Consider the following 17,727-nt stretch of genomic DNA (forward strand, 5'->3'; position numbering starts at 1 on the left):
TGGATTAGCAGGGGCACACTACAGATACAGGGGAACTGGCAGCAGCTGTCTGGGAAGGTCTCCTTTGGCATAAACACTCTTGGAGGTCACCATTAACCTGACCATAGAGCCTGTAGACTGAGGGCTCAGTAACCTCAGGGGGGGGGGGAAATCAGGGAAGGGGTGCAACTGCACTCATCAGCAGATAAATGAATTAAAGCTTTACTGAGCAAGACCCTGCCCATAAGCACAAGACCCAGTGTTTCTCACCACCAGTCCCTCCAGTCAAGAAGATTGCATAAGCCTCTTAGCCTCCTCCATCAGAGGGCAGACAGAAGCATCCGATCAGTTCAGTTCAGTCACTCAGTCGTGTCCGACTCTTTGTGACCCCATGAATTGCAGCATGAAAGGCCTCCCTGTCCATCACTAACTCCTGGAGTTCACTCAGACTCACAACCATCGAGTCAGTGATGCCATCCAGCCATCTCATCCTCTGTTGCCCCCTTCTCCTCCTGCCCCCAATCCCTCCCAGCATCAGAGTCTTTTCCAGTGAGTCAGCTCTTCGCATGAGGTGGCCAAAGTACTGCAGTTTCAGCTTTAGCATCATTCCTTCCAGAGAACACCCAGGGCTGATCTCCTTCAGAATGGACTGGTTGGATCTCCTTGTAGTCCAAGGGACTCTCAAGAGTCTTCTCCAACACCACAGTTCAAAAGCATCAATTCTTTGGTGCTCAGCTTTCTTCACAGTCCACCTCTCACATCCATACATGACCACAGGAAAAACCATAGCCTTGACTAGACGGACCTTTGTTGGAAAAGTAATGCCTCTGCTTTTCAATATGCTATCTAGGTTGGCCATAACCTTTCTTCCAAAGAGTAAGCGTCTTTTAATTTCATGGCTGCAGTCACCATCTGCAGTGATTTTGGAGCCCAGAAAAATGAAGTCTGACACTGTTTCCACTATTTCCCCATTTCTCATGAAGTGATGGGACCAGATGCCATGATCTTCGTTTTCTGAATGTTGAGTTTTAAGCCAACTTTTTCACTCTCCACTGTCACTTTCATCAAGAGGCTTTTTAGTGTCTCTTCACTTTCTGCCATAAGGGTGGTGTCATCTGCATATCTGAGGTTATTGATATTTCTCCTGGCAATCTTGATTCCAGCTTGTGCTTCTTCCAGCCCAGCGTTTCTCATGATGTACTCTGCATAGAAGTTAAATAAGCAGGGTGACAATATACAGCCTTGACGTACTCCTTTTCCTATTTGGAACCAGTCTGTTCTTCCATGTCCAGTTCTAACTGTTGTTTCCTGACATGCATACAGGTTTCTCAAGAGGCAGGTCAGGTGGTCTGGTATTCCCATCTCTTTCAGAATTTTCCACAGTTTATTGTGATCCACACAGTCAAAGGCTTTGGCATAGTCAATAAAGCAGAAATAGATGTTTTTGTGGAACTCTCCTGCTTTTTCGATGATCCAGCGGATGTTGGCAATTTGGTCTCTGGTTCCTCTGCCTTTTCTAAAACCAGCTTGAACATCAGGAAGTTCACAGTTCACGTATTGCTGAAGCCTGGCTTGGAGAAATTTGAGCATTACTTTACTAGCGTGTGAGATGAGTGCAATTGTGCAGTAGTTTGAGCATTTTTGGCATTGCCTTTCTTTGGGACTGGAATGAAAACTGACCTTTTTCCAGTCCTGTGGCCACTGCTGACTTTTCCAAATTTGCTGGCATATTGAGTGCAGAACTTTCACAGCATCATCTTTCAGGATTTGGAATAGCTCAACTGGAATTCTATCACCTCCAATAGCTTTGTTCGTAGTGATGCTTTCTAAGGCCCACTTGACTTCACATTCCAGGATGTCTGGCTCTAGGTCAGTGATCACACCATCGTGATTATCTGGGTCATGAAGATCTTTTTTCTATAGTTCTTCTGTGTATTCTTGCCACCTCTTCTTAATATCTTCTGCTTCTGTTAGGTCCATACCATTTCTGTCCTTTATCAAGCCCATCTTTGCATGAAATGTTCCTTTGGTATCTCTGATTTTCTTGAAGAAATCTCTAGTCTTTCCCATTCTGTTGTTTTCCTCTATTTCTTTGCATTGATCGCTGAAGAAGGCTTTCTTATCTCTTCTTGATATTATTTGAACTCTTTTCAGATGCTTATATCTTTCCTTTTCTCCTTTGCTTTTTGCTTCTCTTCTTTGCTCAGCTGTTTGTAAGGCCTCCCAGACAGCCATTTTACTTTTTTGCATTTCTTTTCCATGGGGATGGTCTTGATCCCTGTCTCCTGTACAATGTCATGAACCTCATTCCATAGTTCATCAGGCACTCTATCTATCAGATCTAGGCCCTTAAATCTATTTCTCGCTTCCACTGTATAATCATAAGGGATTTGATTTAGGTCATACCTGAATGGTCTGGTGGTTTTCCCTACTTTCTTCAATTTAAGTCTGAATTTGGCAATAAGGGGTTCATGGTCTGAGCCACAGTCAGGTCCTGGTCTTGTTTTTGTTGACTGTATAGAGCTTCTCCATCTTTGGCTGCAAAGAATATAATTAATCTGATTTCGGTGTTGACCATCTGGTGATGTCCATGTATAGAGTCTTCTCTTGTGTTGTTGGAAGAGGGTGTTTTTTATGACCAGTGCATTTTCTTGGCAAAACTCTATTAGTCTTCGCCCTGCTTCATTCCATATTCCAAGGCCAAATATGCCTGTTACTCCAGGTGTTTCTTGACTTCCTACTTTTGCATTCCAGTCCCCTATAATGAAAAGGACATCTTTTTTGGGTGTTAGTTCTAAAAGGTCTTGTAGGTCTTCATAGAACCATTCAACTTCAGCTTCTTTAGCATTACTGGTTGAGGCCTAGACTTGGATTACTGTGATATTGAATGGTTTGCCTTGGAAATGAACAGAGATCATTCTGTCATTTTTGAGATTGCATCCAAGTACTGCATTTCAGACTCTTTTGTTGACCATGATGGCTACTCCATCTCTTGTGAGAAGAAGCATGAATAACCAGAATCCCACAGCAACTAAAACAAACCATATTACAGAAAGTTAATCAGAATGAAAAAGCAGAAAGTTACATCCCAGGTGAAGGGACAAGATAAAACTATAGAAAAACAACTAAATGAAGTAGAGATAGGCAACCTTCCAGAAAAAAAAAATTCAGAATGATTATCAGTTCAGTCCAGTTGCTCGGTCATGTCTGACTCTTTGCCACCCCATGGAGTGCAGCACATCAGGCTTCTCTGTCCATCACCAACTCCTGGAGTTGACTCAAACTCATGTCCATTGCATCGGTGATGCCATCCAACCATCTTATCCTCTGCTGCCTTCTTCTTCTTTTCTTTTCAATCTTTACCAGCATCAGGGTCTTTTTTAGTGAGTTGGCTCTTCTCATCTGGTGGCCATGGTACTGGAGTTTCAGCTTCAGCATCAGTCCTTCCAATGATGTTCATGTTCTTTAGGTTTGACTGGTTAGATCTTGAAGTCCAAGGGATTCTCAAGAGTCTTCTCCAACACCACAGTTCAAAAGCATCAATTCTTCAGCACTCAGCTTTCTTTATAGTCCAACTCTCACATTCGTACATGACTACTGGAAAAACCATAGTTTTGACTAGACAGACCTTTGTTGGTAAAGTAATGTCTCTGCTTTTTAGTATGCTGTCTAGGTTGGTCATAGCTTTTCTTTCAAGGAACAAACATCTTTTAAGTTCATGGCTGCAGTCACCATCTGCAGTGATTTTGGAGCCCAGAAAAATAAAGTCAGTCAATGTTTCCCCATCTATTTGCCATGAAGTGATGGGACCAGATGCTATGATCTTAGTTTTCTGACTGCTTAGTTTTAAGCCAACTTTTTTACTCTCCTCTTTCACGTACACCAAAAGACTCTTTAGTTCTTCTTTACTTTCTACCACTAAGGGTGGTGTCATCTGCTTATCTGAGGGTATTGATATTTCTCCCGACAGTCTTGAATTCAGCTTGTGCTTCTTTCAGTCCAGCATTTCTCATGATGTACTCTGCATTTAAGTTAAATAAGCAGGGTGACAATATACAGCCTTGATGGATTCCCTTCCCAATTTGGAACCAGTCATGTATTCCATGTCCGGTTCTAACTGTTGCTTCTTGACCTGCATACAGATTTCTCAGGAGGAAGGTCAGGTGGTCTGATATTCCCATCTCTTGAAGAATTTTCCACAGTTTTTTGTGATCTATACAGTCAAAGGCTTTGGCATAGTCAATAAAGCAACTCTCTTGGAACTCTCTTGCTTTTTTGATGATCCAGCAGACGCTGGCAATTTGATCTCTGGTTCCTCCGCCTTTTCTAAAATCAGCTTGAACATCTGGAAGTCCACAATTCATGTACTGTTGAAACTTGGATTGGAGAATTTTGAGCATTACTTTGCTAGTGTGTGAGATAAGCGCAATTGTGCGGCAGTTTGAACATTCTTTGGCATTGCATTTCTTTGGGATTGGAATGAAAACTGACCTTTTACAGTCCTATGGCAATGCTGAGTTTTCCAAATTTGCTGGCATATTGACTTCAACACTTCCACAGCATCATCTTTTAGGATTTGAAATAGCTCAACTGGAATTCCATCACCTCCACTAGCTTTGTTCGTAGTAATGCTTTCTAAGGCCCACTTGACTTCACATTCCAGGGTGTCTGGCTCTAGGTCAGTGATCACACCATCGTGATTATCTGGGTTATGAAGATCTTTTTTGTACAGTTCTTCTGTGTATTCTTGCCATCTCTTAATATCTTCTGCTTCTGTTAGGTCCATACCATTTCTGTCCTTTATCGAGCCCATCTTTGCATGAAATGTTCCCTTGGCATCTCTAATTTTCTTGAAGAGATGTCTATTTTTTTCCATTCTATTGTTTTCCTCTATTTCTTTTCATTGATCACTGAGGAAGGCTTTCTTATCTCTCCTTGATATTCTTTGGAACTCTGCATTCAAATGGGTATATCTTTCCTTTTCTTTTTTTCCTTTCCTTCTCTTCTTTTCATAGCTGTTTGTAAGGCCTCCTCAGACAAATATTTTGCCTTTTTGCATTTCTTTTTCTTGGGGATGGTCTTGATCCCTGCCTCCTGTACAATGTCATGGACCTCAGTTCTTCAGGCACTCTGTCTATCAAATCTAGTCCTTTGAATCCATTTGTCACTTCCACTGTATAGTTGTAAGGGATTTGATTTAGGTCATACCTGAATGGTCTAGTGGTTTTCCCTACTTTCTTCAATTTAAGTCTGAATTTGGCAAAAAGGAGTTCATGATCTGAGCCACAGTCAGCTCCTGGTCTTCCTTTTGCTGACTGTATAGAGCTTCTCCATCCTTGATTGCAAAGAATATAATCAATCTGATTTTGGCATTGACCATCTGGTGATGTCCATGTGTAGAGTCTTCTCTTGTGTTGTTGGAAAAGGGTGTTTGCTGTGACCAGTTCTCTTGGCAAAACTCTGTTAGCCTCTGACCTGCTTCATTTGTACTCCAAGGTCCAATTTGCCTGTTACTCCAGGTCTCTTGACTTCCTACCTTTGCATTCCAGTCCCCTATAATGAAGAGGAGATCTTTTTTGGGTGTTAGTTCTAGAAGGTCTTGTAGGTTTTCATAGAACTGTTCAATTTCAGCTTCTTCAGCATTCCTGGTTGGGGCATAGACTTGGATTACTGTGATATTGAATGGTTTGCCTTGCTAATGAACAGAGATCATTCTATTCTTTTTTTATTTTTATTTTTTGGATTGCATCCAAGTACTGCATTTAGGAACCTTTTGCTGACTGTGATGGCTACTCCATTTCTTCTAAGGGATTCTTGCCCATAGTAGTAAATATAATGGTCATATGAGTTAAATTCACCCATTCCAGACCATTTTAGTTCACTGATTCCTAAAATGTAGATATTCACCCTTGCCATCTCCTGGTTGACTGCTTCCAATTTGCCTTGATTCATGGACCTAACATTCCAGGTTCCTATGCAATATTGCTCTTTACAGCATCAGACTTTACTTCCATTACTTGTCACAGCCACAGCTGTGTATTGTTTTTGCTTTTGCTCCATCTCTTCATTCTTTCTGGAGTTATTTATCCACTGATCTTCAGTAGCATATTGGGCACGTACTCACCTGGGGAGAATAATGATAGTGACTTGATTTGGGATCTCAGAAAAAGAAAGCAGGCCAGGATTGAGAAAATGCAAGAAATGTTTATCAAAGACCTACAAGAGCTAAAGAATAAACAGATGAATAAAACACTAGAAGGAATCCATAGCAGAATAACTGAGGCAGAAGCACAGATAAATGACCTGGAGGACAGAATGGTAGAAATCACTGCTGCAGAACAGAATATAGAAAAAATAATGAAAAATAATGAAGACAACCTTAGAGACCTCTTGAACAACATTAAATGCATGAATATGCACATTGTAGGGATTACAGAAGCAGAAGAGAGAGAGAAAGGACCTGAGAGAATACTTGAAGAGATAATAGCTGAAAACTTTTCTAACATGGTAAAGGAAATAACTGACCAAGTCCAGGAAGCACAGAGAGTCCTATGCAGGATAAATCAAAAGAGGAACATACCCAGATACATAGTCATCAAACTGACAAAAATTAAAGACAGATAAAATATTAAAAGCAGCAAAGGAAAAATAACAAATAATATACAAGGGAACTCCCATCAGGCTATCAATTGACTTCTCAACAGAAACTGTACAAGCCAGAAGGGAATGACATGACATATTTAAAGTGATGAAAGGGAAGAACTTACAACCAAGAATACTCTACCTAGTAAGACTCTCCTTCAGATTTGATGGAGAAGTCAAAAGCTTACCAGACAAGCAAAAGTTAAGAGAATTCAGCACCACCAGCTTTACAACAAATGCTAAAAGAACTTCTCTAGGCAGAAAACAATATAAGGAAAAGACCTACCTACAGAAAATGAACCCAAGACAATTAAGAAAATGGTAATAGAATCATACATATTGATAATTACCTTAAATGTAAATGGATTAAATGCACCAACCAAAAGACATAGACTGGGTGAGCAGACGAAAACTGTGCATGTATGCATTTACACTTACCACATCACTCTGCTTGACCCCCCAAATTGTATGTAATTATTTTATATTGTTAGGCTAATCATGTTCCTGTTATGGCTCACAATTGTTATTATCTTTTATGTTTTGTTTGGCTATTGATTGTGAAAACCGATAAACATATTTTACTATTGTGATTATATAATTGCTACTCACTTAATACCATTGTATCATGGTCAACAGAAAAATTATAGAATTCTATATCACCAAAACTACATTTAATAGAAAAACCTGTAATCACTTTTCAAAATCCAGATGCATATCAGAATTATCTTGGAATTAAAAAAAAATATAGTTGCCTAGGTACGGCTTTTTTTTTTTTTTTTTTTTGGCCAGAGCTCCAGATATGTTTCTAGTAAGCAGCCATTTTTAAAAGCAACTGGACTGTATGAGGATCTTTTACCTTTATCTAGTTTGTTTCACTTTTTAAATTTCAAATTCAGTGCTCGCGTTTCATTTAGTTTATATTTTCCAACTTATACAACTTTCTTATTTTTTCTTTGATATTCTTTCTTAAGCCTTATCAAGCATAGTAGAAAAGCTTTTGTATGTATATATATAAATAATAGGTATAATACATATATTTTAGAGAACTTATGAATTTTTCCCTAACTAAAAAATTAATGACATTTTGACTCCACTTGTTTGACATAGTATGATTAGAATGCTAAATTTCTAGTTAAAAAAAATAGATACGCAACAAGCAACAAAGATTTGTTGTATGGCACAAGTAACTATAGTCAATATCTTGTAATAACCTATAATGGAAAAATATTTCAATAATAGCAAATGTACATACATATAACTGAATCACACACACAAATGAATTTTTTTTGAAATTTAGTAATGCTTATCTTTTGCCAGTTTTTCTAAATATCCTATGTACATCTAATAACAACATATGAGACGCAAAATTTTAAGTGTATTTGTGTAGGATATGATTAAATATTAATTAGTAAAATATAATTAATTGAATATCAGATCAGATCAGATCAGTCGCTCAGTCGTTTCTGACTCTTTGCTACCCCATGAATCACAGCATGCCAGGCCTCCCTGTCCATCACCAACTCCCGGAGTTCACTCAGACTCACGTCCATCGAGTCCGTGATGTCATCCAGCCATCTCATCCTCTGTCGGCCCCTTCTCCTCCTGCCCCCAATACCTCCCAGCATCAGAGTCTTTTCCAGTGAGTCAACTCTTTCCATAAGGCGGCCAAAGTACTGGAGTTTCAGCTTCAGCATCATTACTTCCAAAGAAATCCCAGGGCTGATCTCCTTCAGAATGGACTGGTTGGATCTCCTTGCAGTCCAAGGGACTCTCAAGAGTCTTCTCCAACAACACAGATCAAAAGCATCAATTCTTTGGTGCTCAGCCCTCTTCACAGCCCAATTCTCACATCCATACATGACCACATGAAAAACCACAGCCTTGACTAGATGAACCTTTGTTGGCAAAGTAATGTCTCTGCTTTTGAATATGCTATCTAGGTTGGTCATAACTTTCCTTCCAAGGAGTAAGTGTCTTTTAATTTCATGGCTGCAGTCACCATCTGTAGTGATTTTGGAGCCCAGAAAAATAAAGTCTGTCACTGTTTCCTCTGTTTCCCCATCTATTTCCCATGAAGTGGTGGGACCGGATGCCATGATCTTCCTTTTCTGAATGTTGAGCTTTAAGCCAATTTTTTCACTTTCCACTTTCACTTTCATCAAGAGGCTTTTTAGTTCCTCTTCACTTTCTGCCATAAGGATGATGTCATCTGCATATCTGAGGTTATTGATATTTCTCCCACCAATCTTGATTCCAGCTTGTGTTTCTTCCAGACCAGCGTTTCTCATGATGTACTCTGCATATAAGTTAAGTAAACAGGGTGACAATATACAGCCTTGATGAACTCCTTTTCCTATTTGGAACCAGTCTGTGTTCCATGTCCAGTTCTAACTGTTGCTTCCTGACATGCATACAAATTTCTCAAGAGGCAGATCAGGTGGCCTGGTATTCCCATCTCTTTCAGAATTTTCCACAGTTTATTGTGATCCACACAGTCAAAGGCTTTGGCATAGTCAATAAAGCAGAAATAGATGTTTTTCTGGAACTCTCTTGCTTTTTCTATGATCCAGCAGATGTTGGCAATTTGGTCTCTGCTTCCTCTGCCTTTTCTAAAACCAGCTTGAACATTAGGAAGTTCATGATTCACATATTGCTGAAGCCTGGCTTGGAGAATTTCAAGCATTACTTTACTAGCGTGTGAGATGAATGCAATTGTGTGGTAGTTTGAGCATTCTTTGGCATTGCCTTTCTTTGGGATTGGAATGAAAACTGACCTTTTCCAGTCCTGTGGCCACTGGTGAGTTTTCCAAATTTGCTGGCATATTGAGTGCAGCACTTTCACAGCATCATCTTTTAGGATTTGAAAGAGTTCAACTGGAATTCCATCACCTCCACTAGCTTTGTTCATAGTGATGCTTTCTAAGGCCCACTTGACTTCACATTCTAGGATATCTGGCTCTAGGTCAGTGATCACAGCATCGTGATTATCTGGGTCATGAAGATCTTTTTTGTACAGTTCTTCTGTGTATTCTTGCCACCTCTTCTTAATATCTTCTGCTTCTGTTAGGTCCATACCATTTCTGTCCTTTATCGAGCTCATCTTTGCATGAAATGTTCCTTTGGTATCTCTGATTTTCTTGAAGAGATCCCTAGTCTTTCCCATTCTGTTGTTTTCCTCTATTTCTTTGTATTGATCGCTGAGGAAGGCTTTCTTATCTCTCCTTGCTATTCTTTGGAACTCTGCATTCAGATGCTTATATCTTTCCTTTTCTCCTTTGCTTTTTGCTTCTCTTCTTTCACAGCTATTTGTAAGGCCTCCCCAGACAGCCATTTTGCTTTCTTGCATTTCTTTTCCATGGGGATGGTCTTGATTCCTGTCTTCTGTACAATGTCATGAACCTCATTCCATAGTTCATCAGGCATTCTATCTATCAGATCTAGGCCCTTAAATCTATTTCTCACTTTCACTGTATAATCATAAGGGATTTGATTTAGGTCATATCTGAATGGTTTTGTGGTTTTCCCTACTTTCTTCAATTTAAGTCTCAATTTGGCAATAAGGAGTTCATGGTCTGAGCCACAGTCAGTTCCTGGTCTTATTTTTGCTGAATGTATAGAGCTTCTCCATCTTTGGCTGCAAAGAATATAATCCATCTGGTTTCGATGTTGACCATCTGGTGATGTCCATGTCTATACATGGACTATACTCTGACTATACCATGACTATACTCTATAGTCTTCTCTTGTGTTGTTGGAAGAGGGTGTTTTTTATGACCAGTGCATTTTCTTGGCAAAACTCTATTAGTCTTCGCCCCGCTTCATTCCGTATTCCAAGGCCAAATATGCCTGTTACTCCAGGTGTTTCTTGACTTCCTACTTTTGCATTCCAGTCCCCTATAATGAAAAGGACATCTTTTTTGGGTGTTAGTTCTAAAAGGTCTTGTAGGTCTTCATAGAACCATTCAACTTCAGCTTCTTCAGCGTTACTGGTTGAGGACTAGACTTGGATTACTGTGATATTGAATGGTTTGCCTTGGAAATGAACAGAGATCATTCTGTCGTTTTGAGATTGCATCCGAGTACTGCATTTCGGACTCTCTTGTTGACCATGATGGCCACTCCATTTCTTCTGAGGGATTCCTGCCCTCAGTAGTAGAAATAATGGTCATTTGAGTTAAATTCACCCATTCCAGTCCATTTTAGTTCGCTGATTCCTAGAATGTTGACATTCACTCTTGCCGTCTCTTGTTTGACCACTTCCAATTTGCCTTGATTCATGGACCTGACATTCCAGGTTCCTATGCAATATTGCTCTTTACAAAATCCGACCTTGCTTCTATCTCCAGTCACATCCACAACTGGGTATTGTTTTTGCTTTGGCTCCATCCCTTCGTTCTTTCTGGAGTTATTTCTCCACTGATCTCCAGTAGCATATTGGGCACCTACTGACCTGGGGAGTTTCTCTTTCAGTATCCTATCATTTTGCCTTTTCATGCTGTTTATGGGGTTCTCAAGGCAAGAATACTGAAGTGGTTTGCCATTCCCTTCTCGAGTGGACCACATTCTGTCAAATCTCTCCACCATGACCCGCCCGTCTTGGGTTGCCCCACAGGCATAGCTTAGTTTCATTGAATAGAGAAGGCTGTGGTCCTAGTGTGATTAAATTGACTAGTTTTCTGTGAGTATGGTTTCAGTGTGTTTGCCCTCAGATGCCCTCTTGCAACACCTACCGTCTTATTTGGGTTTCTCTTACCTTGGGCATGGGGTATCTCTTCACGGCTGCTCCAGCAAAGCGCAGCCATTGCTCCTAACCTTGGATGAAGGGTATCTCCTCACCGTCGCCCTTCCTGACCTTCAATGTGGGATAGCTCCTCTAGGCTCTCCTGCGCCCGCGCAGCCATGGCTCCTTGGACATGGGGTTGGTCCTCCTGGTCACCGCCCCTGGCCTCTGTCATGCGGTTGCTCCTCCCGCCGCTGCCCTTGGCCTCGGGTTTAGAGGCTTGGTTTGCTCCTCCCAGCCGCCGCCCCTGGCTCGATAACATCATTCAAGATGCTCTTATTCTTATCTTTTCTTCACTTGATAAAATATTCTCAGAGAAATGTTAATGTCTGACTATGATTATATTTTTTCCTTTTCTTTATGTTTCTTCTGATTTTTGGTTTATGTATCAGTTTCTCTGTTGTTAAGGTGTCTAATGGTTTATGATGTTTATCTTCTTTGTGAATTGTACCTTTTATCATTAAAAATATTCATCTTTGCTTCATTTAAAATAAATAAATTAAAAAAAAAACTACAAAGATGTATTGTACAACACAAAGAATATAGCCACTATTTCATAAATTGAGATTATACATTTTATAAATGCAGTTGTGTAAATTTTGTGTATTTTATAAATGGAGTTTAACCTTTAATGAAAATGGGGGCTTCCCTGGCAGTCCAATGGTTAAGTGTTTGTTTCCATTACTAGGGAGATGGGTTTGACCCCTGGTTAGGGAAGTAGGATCCCACATGCCCCCGGGTGTGGCCAATAAATAAATAAATGGAATGGAAATGAAAAAAATTATGAATATTGTATACCTATTACTTGTATGACATTGTACATCAACTATAATTCAATATAAATAAAATTAAAATAAAAAATATCATTTGAAGATATGATTATGTATAAGTAAAATATTGGGAATAAAAAGAACTCAGGAATTATCTAAAAATGACCAAATATAAACTGAAAGGATTTCTAGAGAATTGGTATTCTTTCAGATGATAAAATTTCTACCTATAAAACTAATGTAATAAAAAGTGAATCATTATAGCTAACACGAAAATTTAGCAAGGAATGCAGACACAAAATAAATATTAAAAATAAACAAACTTTTAAAAAATATAACTAATAAACAAATATAATAAGATACCATCCATGGTCAGAGAAGCCTGGTAGGCTACAGTCCATGGGGGTCACAAAGAATCGGTGAGCGACTTCACTTTCTTTCTTTACCATTTATAATAACATAAAAAACTATAAAATAGCTAAAAATCAGATAGAGAATATAACAGTATTCTGCAGAGAAATTCTAAAAACTATAAAGACCACGAGAGTATTTCCAATTAATAGAAGTTGAATGGAAGAAGTTATTACAAGGAATTATAATTTTCTTTAAATTATTCTATAACTTCAGTAAATTCCTAGTTAAAATTCCAGGTGAATTTTTCTAGGTACTTAATAAACTTATTTTTTTTTATATCATGTGGAAGAATAAATAACTATGTAGGTCTAAATCATTTTTTAAATAGAAGAGTGAGGTTTTATTCACGATGGAATAAAGTCTTAAATGTAAACAATAATACTAGAAAGTTAATAGTATATAATATGGCAGAATATTAGGGCCATACACTTAGTGCAGAATTATTTCTTGAATTAGGTTTCCAGACTTGAAACTCTAGTGCCTTGGGAGAACTGGCCTATGGTGGGTTGTTCTTCCCTTGCCATATACATGATTAGTTAACTAGTGGACACTTAAGGGGGCCTAAGTGCTGGTGTCTCACCTTCCCAGCTTTGACTCCTAAGGGCTTAGTTCCTATCAGAGCCTATAACTAGCCTAGGTCCTGCTGGGCAGTGGTCCTGGGCTGGCCACTTCTTGGGGGATAGGAATGGGCATGTCCAGGAGGAGTGGGGGTGACATAAGTGTGCCACTGTTTGCATATTGTTTCTTCTCTGCCACAAGGTATATTGATGTTTCTCCCCTCCTCCCTGCCCAAAAGGATTAATTTAAAAGTAAAAATTGTTGAATTTTGCTTTCTAAAAGTAAGACTTTCTCCTCAATAACGTATATATCTAACAAAATTAGTGGGCAAAAACTTGAGGGAAGTATTTGAAATTTTGAAAAAAAAAAGTATTTTGTACATATATACAGAGAATAATACGGGAAACTTTTAAAAAGAGTGCTGAATGAATTACATTAATAAAGAACACATACAATACTTCTGTTGAAATTAGAGTTGAACTTTAATAGCTACAGAAATGCAAATTAAGATAAAATCTCATTTTATACAATTTAATGTGCAAAATTAAAAAGCTGCAGCAGCCCAGTGTTTGCAGGGATCTGAAATAATTGAGTTGACCAAAATATTTTTTTGGTCATAATAATGTCATGGAAAGCCTGAAAGAACATTTTGGCCAACCCAGAAAGTGTAAATTCCAATGAACTGATGGTGATGAGGTAATTCTGGAGAGTTTGCTGTAGTAACTTGTCTAATGACATTCATATTGACCCTGAAATCCTACTTCTGATTATGAGTAATGGAAAATATTTACCCAGCTCCAAGAGGAAACATATGTAGAGATGTTTATCTCAGAGTTTTTATGGTAGTGAGGTGTTGGAAGCATATTAGATGTTCATCTCTATTATGGGATTCTATGTAGCAAGTAGAGACAACAGACTCAACACAGAGTAGTACGGGAAGATCTTTAAAAGAGTGCTGAATGAAATAATATTGATAGGTGAAGTATATACAGTGTAATACCATTTGTGGAAATTAAAGTTGTACATATCAAATATAGTACATTTTATAAGAATACCTAACAGGATAACATATTTATATATTAGAATGTGGGAAAGAGAAGGCTATGGGGATAAACAGATGAATCAAATATTTCACAGAGAAAGACTGCTGGACCAAATGATGTCCATGAGGCCATAATGGAGGAGAATGATTAACTCAACAATCTGTACTTAAGATTTCAAAGGCAAAACACAGCACAGAAAAATAAACATTGGAAAATATTTAATGAAAGAGTTAGGATGATGCGTTACACCATGAGTAGTTTCTTCTCAGGGAAAAATATATAATATTGTATAAAGTACTTGTATGTCTAAGAACAGAATCAAAATATCTGCAATATCAAAACACTGGTTGAAAATGTCAAGGTTTTTGTACTCAGCAAAGCTACAGATAGAGAAAAGTTTCTATATTTTACCACCGGGTGGCAATAGAGATTAAAACAGCTTCAGCATCTTAGTTATTCAAAAATTAGAAGTTTTAGGCTCAGAGAGTAAAGAATCTGCCTGAAATACAGGGGATCTGGGTTTGATCCCTGCATGATGAAAATTCCTTGGAGAAGGGAATGGCAACTCAATCCAGTATTCTTGCCTGGAGAATTCCATGGACAGAGGAGCCTGGCAGGCTACAGTCCACAGGGTCACAATGAGTCAGACACAACTGAGCGACTAACACTTGTTTCACTTTCAAGGCCCCCACATCAGCAAACAGCTTACAAACTCAAGCTTAAATGGATAATAACTTTTTATATCTAAAAATAATTGAAAATTACTTACAAAAACATGCACAAAACCTCCTCACCTTTGGTCCTGAGGCCACAAGGAAATTTCTCTCACTAGTTCTCATAGAGGAGAAACTATTTGGTATAGTAAAAGATGTTCTGAAGGAGTATTATTTGAGTAAATTTCATGAGGTTCACAGGCATGTTTAAGTTTCTTAAGGTAGGGTAATCATGTCAGCCTGAAAAAAAAAATGGGCAAAGTATTTTTACACAACATGCAGGATCTGGTCCATGGGAGCAGCTCTCTGATGTTCTGGAAATAATCAACTATTATTGTGTTAGTTTCAGGTGTATCACAAGGTGAGTCAGTTCTGTGTATACATATAGTCAACTCTTTTTCATATTCTTTTCCCATATAGGTCATTATAGAGTATTGAGTATATTCCTGTGCTATTTAGTAGATTCTAATTAATTATCTATTTTATATATAGCAATATGTATATGTCAATCCCAGTCTCCCAGATTATTCCTTCCTCTTTCCCCTGGTGACAATAAGTTTGTTTTCTACATCTGTGACTCTATTTGCATCTGGTAAATATGTTCATTTTTACCATTTTTTAAATTTCATATACAAGCAACATCATATGTTGTCTCTCTGTCTGACATTTCACTCAGTATGACAGTCTTGGGTCCATCCCTGTTGCTACAAATGACATTATTTTGCTCTTTTTTTTTTTAATGGTTGAGCAATATTCCACTATATATACGGGCTACATTTTCTTTATCCATTCCCAACATAGAGATTTTTGTATGCTGTGTAGCCTTTTTATTGTGGCCTGGACAGGCTTTAGAAGGAATTTGCTTCTGGTGTCCACTTGAGGGTTACTGTGCTAGGTTGCTGCTACTTAGGATGGTTTTGTCCAAGTCAAGTGGCTATTTTTTATACAGATGAGTGTCCTAGGTCAGTTTCTAAGGAAACACACTCAGGTGCATGCAGGAGGCTTGCTGGGGGTGCTCTCAGCAACAGCAGGATCGAGGAGAGGTGAGGCTGAACTGTGCTGCGGATTCAGTAGAGGATTTAATAAAACTCACAGAGACTTCTGGAGCTAGGAGAACCCTTCAGAGACTTCCTAAAGCTAGGTAATGTGACGTACTTTTTACTCATATATTTGATATATGCTTTCTGCAGGGAAGAGATGTTCCCTTGGACAAACCACCTCTTCCAGTGAAGGCAATTCCCGGAGAGGAGCATGTCTGTGAGCTGTCAGCAGCCAACACTCCCTGAGACTGAGGAAACATGCATGCTCATCTTGAAGGGGGTACACTGGTGGCTCCACAGCATCTGCTAGAGCAAGGGTGCATTTCTATGGAAGTAGAGATTTACTTGCTAAGCCTTGAATAAACACACAGACCTCACAAAGTCAGTGTTGAAAACAGGCCACAAAGCAAATCTTAAAAAAATGTGCATGAGATTCTATAAGCAATGGCCTTCGATTAGGTTGCCTCTGGATGAATGGCAAAGAATCTGTTAAAGGAACCAGAGACTCTTAGATATGGGCTATTTTAAAACATTGGTACCAGTTTTTGCCCTTGTTTTCAGTTTGGGCTAGGTGGGGAGCTTAGATAAGATATACCAAATTTGGTTCCTTTACTATATTATTTTAAACTGACTTCACAGTCAAGGAGACTTGTGATGAAATTCACCTTGAATTCACACATTTTTTATACAGGCTCAGGGGTCACTTCTCATTATAGAGTCTCAACTTGTTTGTTCCAGCTCTGTTGTGGCCTGGATTTCTGAGACAGGAATTGAGGCTTACACATGGAAGGATGGTAGGTTTTATTAATAAACAATGTAAAGGCTTCCCTGGTGGCTCAGACAGTAAAGAATCTGCCTTCAGTGCAGGAAACCTGGGCTCGACCCCTGGGTCAGGAAGATCCCCTGGAGATGGGAATGGCTGCTCAATCCAGTATTCTTGTCTGAAGAATTTAATGAACAGAGGAGCCTGGCAGGCTACAGTGCATAGGGTCACAAAGAGTCAGACACGGCTAAGTGACTAACACTTTCACTTTTTTCAGAGGCCTTCTGCTTCTAGAAATGGTGGACTATCCAATTTGAACCAACTCTTTGTCAAAGAGAAGTAGAAAAAACAAGAAAATATGAAATAAAATCTGCCTCAAGACATTGAGGAACTAACAAAGGAGAAATAAATTACTGGCTTAATATCTAGGAGAAAACAGAACTTCACAGAACGAGTCTTATAGTTGGGCTGCTTTTCCACTACAAGCATCTTCTGATTCCATGAGAGGTGCTGAAAACACTGAAAAAGCTATATTTTAAGGACTTGTTTATTAATGTTACGAGAATGTTGCTTTTTATGGTTGAGCAAGTATTTCTGACAATGGACAATATTTGGTCAATATATAATGCAGATATACAATGCACAGTAGGAGGCAGAGAGGAGGCCAAAAGGCAGAGACAAATTTTTATGTTTAAATGTCTTTAGTCTTGCCATAAAATATGCATTTTACTCCACAGTACTCAGCAAGTGTTCATTCCTTCTTGATCTTATAAGGGGTCACAAGCTAGGATGACACTTAGATCTGGATCATGTAAACTGTCAATAAAACATCATTTAATTCACATTCTTTTGTCTCCAAAATCTTCTGTAACTGTGCCTTGTTATAATCCTCAAATTTGGCTTGAATAAAATTTTCCATTTCTTTCTTAGAAAAACAAACAAAAACCACACTGAGAAGCTCATCAAAGCTTTCAACATACTTGCAAATCTTTAAACGTATCATGGTCTGAACTTTGGGTTACAAT

This window comes from Bos grunniens, chromosome 3 (genome assembly GCF_055505025.1).
Source record: "Bos grunniens cultivar Pamir isolate PY7600 chromosome 3, Bosgru_T2T1.0, whole genome shotgun sequence".
Taxonomy (NCBI): domain Eukaryota; kingdom Metazoa; phylum Chordata; class Mammalia; order Artiodactyla; family Bovidae; genus Bos; species Bos grunniens.